The sequence below is a fragment of the Hypomesus nipponensis genome, chromosome 23 (assembly GCF_054491055.1).
Source record: "Hypomesus nipponensis isolate SF chromosome 23, ASM5449105v1, whole genome shotgun sequence".
Lineage (NCBI taxonomy): Eukaryota > Metazoa > Chordata > Actinopteri > Osmeriformes > Osmeridae > Hypomesus > Hypomesus nipponensis.
In genome coordinates this window covers 18,000,162-18,011,512 of record NC_140383.1, presented here as the reverse complement: position 1 = coordinate 18,011,512, position 11,351 = coordinate 18,000,162, and the positions used below count along the sequence as shown (strand labels likewise).

At 40.1% G+C, this 11,351-nt stretch overlaps 1 pseudogene; it reads left to right on the top strand.

Annotated features, from left to right (window-relative positions):
- Positions 1-1,290: 1,290 nt before the first annotated feature.
- Positions 1,291-5,067, top strand: LOC146234450 (uncharacterized; annotated as a pseudogene).
- Positions 5,068-11,351: the final 6,284 nt, after the last annotated feature.

Sequence of the window (11,351 nt, the reverse complement as noted above, 5' to 3'; positions counted from 1 at the left end):
TGTTGCTGGTGTGTTCCTTGACTCTCCTCCTGTGGTTGGTGACCTGCATGGTTGCAATCGCCTGCTCTGGTGCTTTCAAAAAGGTGTTGAGAGTGTCTTCTTTTCACATGATGATAGAATGAGTTGTACACTCGATATTCCTCGGTACATTCATCAATACCACAGAGCAACCTGAAATCAGGGCTACGGCTGTGCATTCGATTAATATGGCTCAATAAAAGTTTTAGTGAAAAACTGAGGAAAACGAGGCAGATAGCGCAGTGCGTAATGGCAATTTTCGACATAGTTACAATATTAATGTTTCTTTAAGCGGTAAAAAGTAAGTTCCTTTTTTATAGACAGAAACTGAGGTTCTATGATGTGGTTTACTCTGTAGAAGGGACACTCAGATTGTTTTAAGGTATTTATGGTGTTGTTTTAAGATGCCTAACTAAGATCCAGAGGGTCTTAGTTAGGTTTGGGGGTTGGGCAGAGCTGACCTGACCTGATCTTTTGGCCAAGGAGATGGCCAAGCCGGGCATGCTGTTTGTAGAAACTAGAAACTGCATTAACATGGGACACTGGCCTGGGGGTTTTTATTATCCTAAACTGTCACTGACCAGTGCTGACCAATCATGGTGACCGCTGTATTGATTGATTATTAACATCTGGTATCTGTTCATTATTGTCCTTTATCACTCTTGCGAACGATTTGTGGGGATAGCAACTCCTTCTAATGACTGATCAGCAAAGCTTTGTTTAATCATATGTAATTGTATAATCTAAATAAATTGTACTAGAACCATATCCTTTGATTATTCAGATCTACACAGTGCCAGTCGAATTCTTCCATTACAAGCGCCAAAACATCTTGTGATTAACAAAATACTTTACAAAACGAGCGAAACTTTTCTCTGCAGACCATGAAAAACATTAGCGGGAAAGTAACTGAAAGGATGTTTCTGACGTAATTGTTTTCCATTATCTAGCAGTAAAGGGGACATCTGTGAATTAAGTTTTATGTATTTATATTTATAATAATATTCAATGGAAGTAACGTGGTGTGTGATAAATCTTGAAACATATTATATGAATTTTAAATAATGACATTTAATTCATCACATTCTCCGTTTGTACTATGTTACTAGTATTAAAGTCACCCCCATTTTATGACATGGTACATTCCAAAAAGGTAACGAGGTAAAATTGTCTATCAAGATGGTCAGTTGCACTTGCAGTCGTCACCTTAGCTTTTCTCTGCTGTGCAGTTATACTTTCGAGCCTTTGCTAGTCGTCTGCACACTTAAAACTATGGATGAAGATGGAAGGGCTTATCCGGGTATGGATCCCACAACAATTTCAGTATTAAAAGGTAATTGTTTTTATTTTATCAAACGTTATTGATTTGTTTAGGCCTGTTTTATCATGAGCTAATTGTGAGGCTGGCTAACCAGTCATACCATGCTCATTTTGAAATCTTAGCACCTTAACTTTAAGTTAGTCAGTTCGCTAACGAAGTAGAGCTACCTTAATTTTAACTTTGTTTTAGCTTGGCTTAACGCTAGCTAGTTAGCGCCCTTTCATTTGTGACTTGACGGTCGCTATCAGCAGGCCCAAACGTAGCAAATTAGCAAGCGCTGAATTCCAACGAAAACCCGCGGAATTGGGAATTACGTTTGGGCCTGGTTATCAGTCAACATAATGATATAGCCTAACGTTATGCCTTCTCATAGCCATACTTTTTGGGGTTTATGTCAGAATAGTTGGTGTTTTTAAAACGATTCAAGAATTTAGGTGAAAGGGCAGGCAGACAGTAGGCCTTTACGTTAAATTAATTGTCAAGGGCTAGCTAATTGCTAACGTTGCTCCTCGTGAGGTTATTCTATGGTGCCTCCATCCTGCAGCAACTTTTGACCCATCCCAATACAGAATGTGATCTAAAACCTTTGGATGTGTGAGTTCTAAATATTTCCGAATTCCAAGTTATTTTTTCAAAACGGACGCTAGCTAGCTTTAGTTCGCTTTCGTTACCTAGCACCTAGCATAATACTTGTAGCAATGCTACTACCTGCTAGTGTTACTTGTTAGTAAAGAATGTATAATACATTACAGTACAATTCTAGAACTATAATCATTAGCTGTATCACGGGCATGGCATTATCTATAATTCCAGCTATTAATATTTGTGGCAACTTAATCACCAAATGCATCATGGGCACTGTGCACTATATAGCAACAAGAACAAGACTCTTCTTTAAGGATGCATTTATTAAAGTTATGTATTGTGCTTATTAAATGTATGTCTTATGAACTTAGAACTGTGCTCAGGCTTAAAACATTGTGTCTCACACAAGGTGTGGGAAACAGGCTGTATATTGTGTTGTTATCTCTCCATTTCAGAAGCAACCTTGAAACCGGGCTGAGAGAGCACCCGAGCAGGTGGGATGCGTAGGGAAGAACAACTCCCTGATACACGAGAGAACAAGCTCAATCCTTTTTTGATATTTCTGTTTCAATTGCACTGTATAATATATGCTGGGGCAGGGACAGATAGCCAGTTGGACTTCGTGAACCAGCCTGAAACTCTGTTGCGGGTAGGGAAGCGTAGACAGCCCCAGAGCTCTGCACTTGTTGATTTCCAACTGCTGCATTAAAGCTGATATTATCGGACCTCTGCGACTCCAGACCACTCTTTCTAGAACACATATTTGTGTCATGGAATACCATCATTACATATTGGAATAGACACAAACAATCTAAATCCTTCATTAGCCTCCTAATTGTAAATGTCGAAGCAATACTATAGCGTTTGTCATATAGTTTTTGTCTATGGAAAATAATCAGTTGGAATGTTCAAAATCGCACATGTGCGACGTTACGCTGTGAGACCTGCATCCGAACGACCACATATGTGCGACGCTACTCCTTAACGGCATAATAATTAGTTTTATGTTTATGTTATTAGATTATATATTGACAGTGTGGTTGAATGTGTTTTCCAGCTGCTGGTATAAGCGCAGACATGCTTCCTAGTCTCTCATAGGAGGATTTACGTAATCTCTCTCTGGGGCCTGAGGAAAGACATTTGGAGAATTTCACTTGATGAAAATGAGGTGATGTTCAATTTAAACATTGTGGTGATAGCGTTAGATAATCATACTGTGATACTGGTCTGATAGCAACAAAGCATTTCCTAGCCCTGTTGTGGTTCAATGCTCTTCACTTGAAATTATAATGAAATATATGTTTGCCCTTTTTTAGGGTGAAGAGTCAGGTCAGGCCAGCCCTGTTCCCTCAACCCTGTTGTCCTCCTCATCCTCCTCCTTCACCCCTCTCCTCTCTTCAAACCAAAGAAACCAACATAATAACAGCAGAACCGTACAACTTGTAAGCCTGGAGCTGGAGCAGTCAAGAAGTGTATTTTTTGAGAAACAGCGGGCTGGACAAGAAGGAGACTATACACTCTCCAAAGATCTTTGTTGTCGCCTAATAAGGAATACGGTAACAATCATGATTGCCATCAAGAGAGCTGCAAGGGATGACTTTCAGTATCCATGCATCCGTGAACTATCTGTAATGGCTAAGCGTCTCATAGAGTACTACCCAATGCTGCAGGACAAATCTGCAGCCGGTGGAGCTGAGTTGGTATGTCACTACTCAGTCAATTCAGATCAGTGCTTGTATGGCTTAATTTCCACATCTATTTTTATTAATGTGTGCTGTGTTTTTGTCAGGAATCTGTGAAAAAGCAGCTTTTGAAAAGGGTCCAGAATGTGACAACCCCCAAAAAGAAGCAGGGAGCAACTCCTTTGAGAAAGAGGCCTTAGCTTTGAGAGCAGCAGTCAGGAGACATTTACTGATGACACTGAGTCCACTGCTTCAACTTTGATCTTGGAAAGACCAATATTCAGTTCCCCGGAGGCTGAACAGGTGGATGGTGAGAACACAAATTAAGATTGTGTTTTGGTATTAATGCAACGTTTACTGTTAACAATGGAGAATACCATTTCTTTAAATGAGTTCATCTAACAATAATGTCATACCTCTTAAACCCTATGGGGTCTGGGAGCTGTGGCAAACCTAAAAGATATTTAGAGATAGCTTCAAAACTAATACATATAATCTTGGTCTTTTTGGTTAAACCTCAGATGATCTATTGTCAGTAACAGTTACAATGTTACTAAGTTATATAGTCTCCATGAAGTAGTTTTATTGTTATCAAAGTGAAAGAGACAAACGTGGATATAGACTGATGTTGCATTAAAGCCTTGTCTTTAAGAAACCTTAAAAACAGACCAAACTAATACACTTGGCCTAGTACCGGACGTAAAAGACTTCACAGTTTTTATCCTATATGAATTTGTATGGTTCCATCAAACTGTAATAATAGAAACAGTGATTGTAATTGCATTATTCATTACATCATGACAAACGTTAAACTGTGTTTTCTAGGATCTGAAACTACTACTGATAGCACACAGAACCAGGCAAGACATTACAAAGTTCTTCAGGAGCTGTACAAATCCAAGCTCAGACCCAATAAGAAGGATGTTGCCTAGCTGTTGGACCTTGAGTATCAAGCAAGACGGAAATTCATCGACTCTGATGCTCTTAGGGAGCAGGACAGGCCTACCAAGATTCTTCAAGCATATCCCTGCTTCAGAGAACTGGATCATGTAAGCATATATTGGGTTATTGGCTAAGTTCTATTTTGCACATACTGTTTCAAGTTTTGGGACTTGATAGATGTTTTTACTTAACTTTGTGTGAAAAGTGATAATTTTGTCCTGTTTAGTCAAATTAATTTAGTCCACAAATTCCACTTCCAAAGTCATTCAAGAAATTGATACAAATTAGAAGATATATTAGTTTGATTTCAACTGGAATGTAGATTGTTACATTTAATTATCTATTTGGTCTGTCTCTCTGTACCAGGTAATGGATGAACTCTGGAGGATCCTCAATCAGGAAAACGCTCACTACTTATCTGAACTAAAGAACCGCTGGGAAACCTTTGTGAAGGCACAGTTTTACACCAAAAGTGTAAAAACCTTTTACACGCCCAAAATGTTGTCCAATGTTTACTAAAATGGGCACAGATGATCATCAGACCAAGCTTCACAAAGGTGTGGCCTGTGGCAGAGGAGGCCTGTGGTTTTATACCAGAAAAAAAACATTTGAACACTCAGTACTCTTGAACGAAAACAGATATTTCAACCAAACTTGGTGTGTTGCATTAGTGCAACAGGTTGTTGTGACTTAATTGTTGCGCAAGTGCTATGGATGGCCATGTCCTGCTCTGGACTGCTTGGCCCCTCCATTGCTGCTTGCCGCTATATTTATTAGGGGCCAAGCAGCGAAGCTGCGAGGCACTTATTGTTATTGTTAGTATTATTAGGATTCCTCCGTAAGGAGGAAACCTATTGTTATTGGTGGTTTTATTATTTGTAATTCTTGTACCATGGGAGTCAATGGCAGCCCCTAGACCCCATCGACAACTTTTTGTGAAATTTGGCACACTCATTAAGGACAGTTTCTTCTATACCTACACCAAGTTTCATGTCTCCCATTAGACCACTCTAGCGCCACCAATGGGTCAAAGTTGGACTTGTGTTTACACACGCAACTTTTGAACCGTATGACTCATTTTCAAAAATGAGGTACTATTGGATTCCCTGAATCAAGCCGAGTTCAACGCACACCATGGCGTTAATTTCCGGTTATATAGATTTCCCGCCATTTCCGGTTTTATCAAAAACCTTTGAAAGCCTACTCCTCCTACACTTTTTGTCATATCTTCTTCAAAATCACCAGAGATGATCTTCAGACCAAGCCTCACAAAAGTTATCAAAGGAATTTTGATCCTCATAACCGTCTGTCCGGTACAGCCAATCAAATTAATCAGAAAAGCCGCCAAACAGGATGTGAAGTCATGTCTCAGCAAATCTTTGAGATATCAACACTAAACTTGGTAGATCGGAGGAAGACACTACAACATGTTACCATGTGCAAAGGCAAATTCAAAATAATAAATAAATAAATAAAATAAATAAAAATGATTGATATAAAGCAAATTGAACTTATCGCTACCGCTAAAATAATGCTTTACACATCAGCCAGTCAAAAACTGATACTCTGATTCAATCACAAGTTCATATGAAGACTCTTGAGAATGTTCATAACACAAATCTGTGAAAAAGTTGACTGTAAGATGAAAGGTCGATTTTTGGTGAATATTTGAAACATGCTTGCTTGGCTAATTTCTAGGCAAATTTCCAATAAATGTCTCCCCTGCTCCTCCCCGCGCGTGCTCCAAAATCTCACACACGCTCAGCCTTCCCTTGACACACGCGGCCAACACACGCAACATTTCGGGAGAGTGTGGGCTGACCAAGCCCCCACTCATTCCTTGGTCTTTAGCAAAGGCCCATGTGGCTCTTGATGGTATTGCATTTCCGATTTTGTATGCAATGGTAAAAAGGTCTCAAATCCTGAAACATTGATAGTGTAGGCCGAGAAACACTTTAACAAAAGCCCATGTGGATCTTGTTGGTATTGCATTTCCGATTTTGTATGCAATGGTAAAAAGTTAAAAACATCCTGAAACATTGATAGTATAGGCCAAGAGTAACTACCACACCACAAATGGCCCACCATTACCAATAGGTGTCGCTACAGGCCACGCCCTAAAGCACAAAGCACTTCACTTCTTGTGAAGATTAAAGCACTTCACTTCTTGGCTTGAAATAAAGGCCCTTGTGGATCTTGATGTTATTGCATTTCAGATTTGGTATCCCATTGGAAATTCTGCAGCATTGATTTTTCTATACAGTTACAATTTGTCAAGAATATACATTTTTCAATGGTTCGCAATGCTTTACACGTAAGCCAGTCAAACAAGTTCATATGAAGACTCTTGAGAATGTTTAGTACACAAATCTGAGAAAAAGTTGACTCTAAGATGAAAGGTCGATTTTTGGTGAATCTTTGAAACATGCATGCTTGGCTAATTTCTAGGGAAATTTACAATGAAATGTGTCCCCTGCTCCTCCCCGCGCATGCTCCAAATTCTCACACACTCATTCTTCCCTTGACTCGCGCGGGCTTGGCAAGACACACACGCAACATATCAGGACTGTGTGGGCTGACCAAGCCCCCACTCATTCCTTGAATATCAGCATAGGCCCTTGAGGACCTTGGTGTCATTGCATTTCCTACTTTGTATGCAATAGTTAAAAGGTCTCCAAATCCTGACACATTGACAGTACTGGCCAAGAGTAACTACCACACTTTACCCAAAGCCCATGTGGATCCTGTTGGTATTGCATTTCCGTTTTATATGCAATGGTAAAAAGTTTTTAAAATCCTGAAACATTAATAGTATAGGCCAAGAGTAACTACCACACCACAAATGGCCCACCATTACCCATAGGCGGCGCTACAGGCCACGCCTTAATGCATAAAGATACAAGGCTTTCTGGAATGGATAAGCTCACCAAGCCCCCTTCCTTCACTTACTGGCTTGAAATAAAGGCCCTTGTGGATCTTGATGGTATTGCATTTCAGATTTGGTATGCCATTGGTAATTCTGCAGCATACATTTTTCTATAGAAGTAGGCGTTCAAAGGTTACAATTTGTCAAAAATAAACATTTTTCAATGGTTCGCAGTGTTTGGAGGAATCCGCCATTACTGCTTGCAGTTATATTTATTATTAGCGGCCAAGCAGCAAAGCTGCGAGGCACCTATTGTTATTATTATTATTCTTAGGACTGGGTGTCTATGGCAGCACCCATAAGCGCATGGTAGAAAGTTTTGAAATTTGGCACACTCATTGGGGACAGTCCCCTAGTCCAATTCACAAAGTTTCATGTCCCATACTTGGGCACTCTAGCGCCACCAACGGGTCAAAGTTGGACTTATGTTTACACACGCAACTTTTGAACCGTATGACCCATTTTCAAAAATGAGATACCGTTGGATTCCGTGGATCAAGCCGAGTTCAATGCACACCATGGCGTCAATTTCCGGTTATATAGAGTGTCCGTTATTTCCAGTTTTATCAAAAACCTTTGAAAGCCTACTCATCCTACAATTTTTGTCAAATCTTCTTAAAAATTACCAGAGATGATCTTCAGACTAAGCCGCACAAAAGTTATGGTAGAGCATTTTGATCCCCACAACCGTTTGTCCGTGACAGCCAATCAAAGTCATCAGGAAAGCCACCAAACAGGAAATGAAGTAATATCTCAGCAGTTCTTTGAGACAGTGACACCAAATTTGGTATGCCTACTCGGAACTTTATTCTAAGGATGTCCTCCAAAAATGGTGTCATGTGACTAAAAGGGGGCGTGGCCGGAAGCATAAACGTGTTTTGGCTAATAACTATGGAAGTGTTTACCTTAATAAAGTAATTTCTTTGTCTCTTGATGTCTTGTGAGTTATCAAGCTTGACCATCGATAATATTTCATAACAACCGAATTGACGCGGCCGCCATTTTGGATTTAATGGAAAAGTGTAAAAACCTTTTACACGCCCCAAATTTTGTCCGATGTTTACAAAATTTGGCACAGATGATCTTCAGACCAAGCTTCAAAAAGGTGTAAGATGGATTTTCCATTTTCAAAACCGTTTGTTTGGTAGAGCCGATCAAAGGCGGCAGCGAAGCCGCAAAAGACACGTGAGACCGTAACTCAGCAACCATTTGTGCGATAGTCACCAAACTTGGGTTCCATCGTTCCCACGAGGGGCAGAGGAGGCCTGTGGTGTTATACCAGAAAAAAAAACAGTTTGAACACTCAGTACTTTGGAACGCAAACAGATATTTCAACCAAACTTGGTGTGTTGCAATGAGTGCAACAGGTTATTGTGACTTAATTGTTGCGCAAGTGCTATGGAGGCCATGTCCTGCTCTGGACTGCTTGGCCCCTCCATTGCTGCTTGCAGCTATATTTAGGGGCCAAGCAGCGAAGCTGCGAGGCACCTATTGTAATTGGTAGTATTATTGTTATTAGGGGCCAAGCAGCGAAGCTGCTATTGTTATTGTTAGTATTATTATTATTACTATTATTAGGATTCCTCCGTAAGGAGGAAAACTATTGTTATTGTTAGTTTTATTCTTTAAAAAAAAAAAATATTCTTGTACCATGGAAGTCAATGGCAGCCCCTAGAACCATATGGTAACTTTTTGTGAAATTTGGCACACTCATTAAGGACAGTCACTTCTACAGTTACACCAAGTTTCATGTCTCCCATTAGACCACTCTAGCGCCACCAACGGGTCAAAGTTGGACTTGTGTTTACTAGGGATGTGCATCTCCATCACTGAGGACGATGCGATACACATCTCGATGCACTGCCAACGATCCGATACATTAAAGATACATAAAAGCAACTACTAATGCGATACGATACGATTCACCCCTATTGCGATGCAATGCGATTCGACACAATGCGATTCAGTGAGATGCGATCCAAAGGGAATATGATACCATGCAATTTAATATGGTACATAATGATTTACATTTATGCTATGATTTATTTCTTTGTCAGACTGCAAATCATCAATTAACTAAACAAGTGAAAGTTTTATTTCACATATTAAAAGTCTCTGACAATAGATAAAATAACATCAGGCCTGGACCTTGCCTTAAACCAGTCCTTCTTTCCTGTTGTATGTGTTCTCTGAATGTAAAAAAGGGTTAACTATTACAGGCAGTCACAAGCTGCTGTAAACACTGTCATAATTCAACACACTAAATTGAACTCATACGTCCTACTTGAAATTTTTCTCAATGACTCAGCTATCTCTCGTCTTACTTTGTTGTACACAACAGGGATTTGTTTTGTCGGAAAATAGCTTCCTATTCTTGCTAGGGGTACCGCTGGAGCTAGCCACTGACTGTAGCCAGCTGAATCCGAGGGGGAGGCAGACGTCTCCACACAAATACCATGTAGCCTCTTCAGGTGACTACCTAAATTAGCCGTGCTGCCTGTGAACTTTATAGCAGTACGATATATCTTGTCAATTGCATGGGTCTTGTCAAATTGCCCATCTTTCTTGTAAAATCCAAAGTGTTGCCAAACCCTGGATTTATTGCAATTTGTAGGAACGTGTAACTCTTCCTCCGCCATGATAACACTCGCCCAAACACGCCTCCAACTCGCGCAAAACGAGAATCGGCCACTGACAGCAGTGGAGATAACAGCGTGCTTAAGAAACTAACTAAATATAGAATTATTGGTCACAAATCATTGGTCAAATTTCTAAATACTAAAGGTGTTCGCATACACATAATTCGATATAAATACATCGGATTATACCGATGCAAAGATGTTAGAAACGATGCATCGCGATTTCATCCCACATTGTATCCGGTGCACACTTTTTTGATCCGGGCCATCGCATCGTGAACTTTTATGCCGATGCACCGATGCGATCGGTGAATCTTTCCATCCCTAGTGTTTACACATGTAACTTTTGAACCGTATGACCGATTTACAAAAATGAGGTGACCATTGGATTCCCTGGATCAAGCCGAGTTCAACACACCCTATGACGTCAATTTCCGGTTATATAGATTTTCCACCATTTTGAATTTTAAGGAAACACGTTTTTTCGCTTCAACTACTTTTATTTTTTTCAAATCTTCCCCAGAATTGGCACATCAGACCAACCCTCACAGAAGTTATCAAAGGATCTTTGATTTTCAAAACCGTTTGTCCGGTACAGCAAATCAAAATCGGCAACAAAGCAACCAAACAGGAAGTTGGGTCATATCTCAGCAAATCTTTGAGAAATCAACACCAAACTTAATATAATGACTCGGAACCCTCTTCTGAGGCTGTCCAATTAATTTGGTGTCATGTGATCACTGGGCGTGGCCGCAGGAAGCAAAAATGTGTTTTGGCCAATAACTGTTGATTTGTTTGCTTTTATTAAGTGATTCCTTTGTCTCATGATATGTTGGGACATCCCCTATGTGATACATGATAACTTGTGATAATAGCCGAATTGATCCGGCCGCCATTTTGAATTCATTGAAAAACGTTTTTTCTTTACTCCTCCTACACATGTTGTCCAATCTTCACCAAATTTGGCAGAGAGTATCTTCAGACCAAGCCTCACAAAGGGTTTCACATGATTTTTTGATTTTCAGAACCGTTTGCCCGGTACAGGGAGTCAAAATGTGCAATTAAGCCAGCAAACAGGAAGTTGGGTCGTATCTCAGAAAATCTTTGATGGATTCACACCAAACTTGCTGCATGCCCTCGGAACCCTGTTCTGAGGATTTCTTAAGTGTTTTATGGGTCATTTGACTGCTTGGCCACCACATTGCTGCTTGCAGCTATATTTGGTGGCCAAGCCGCGA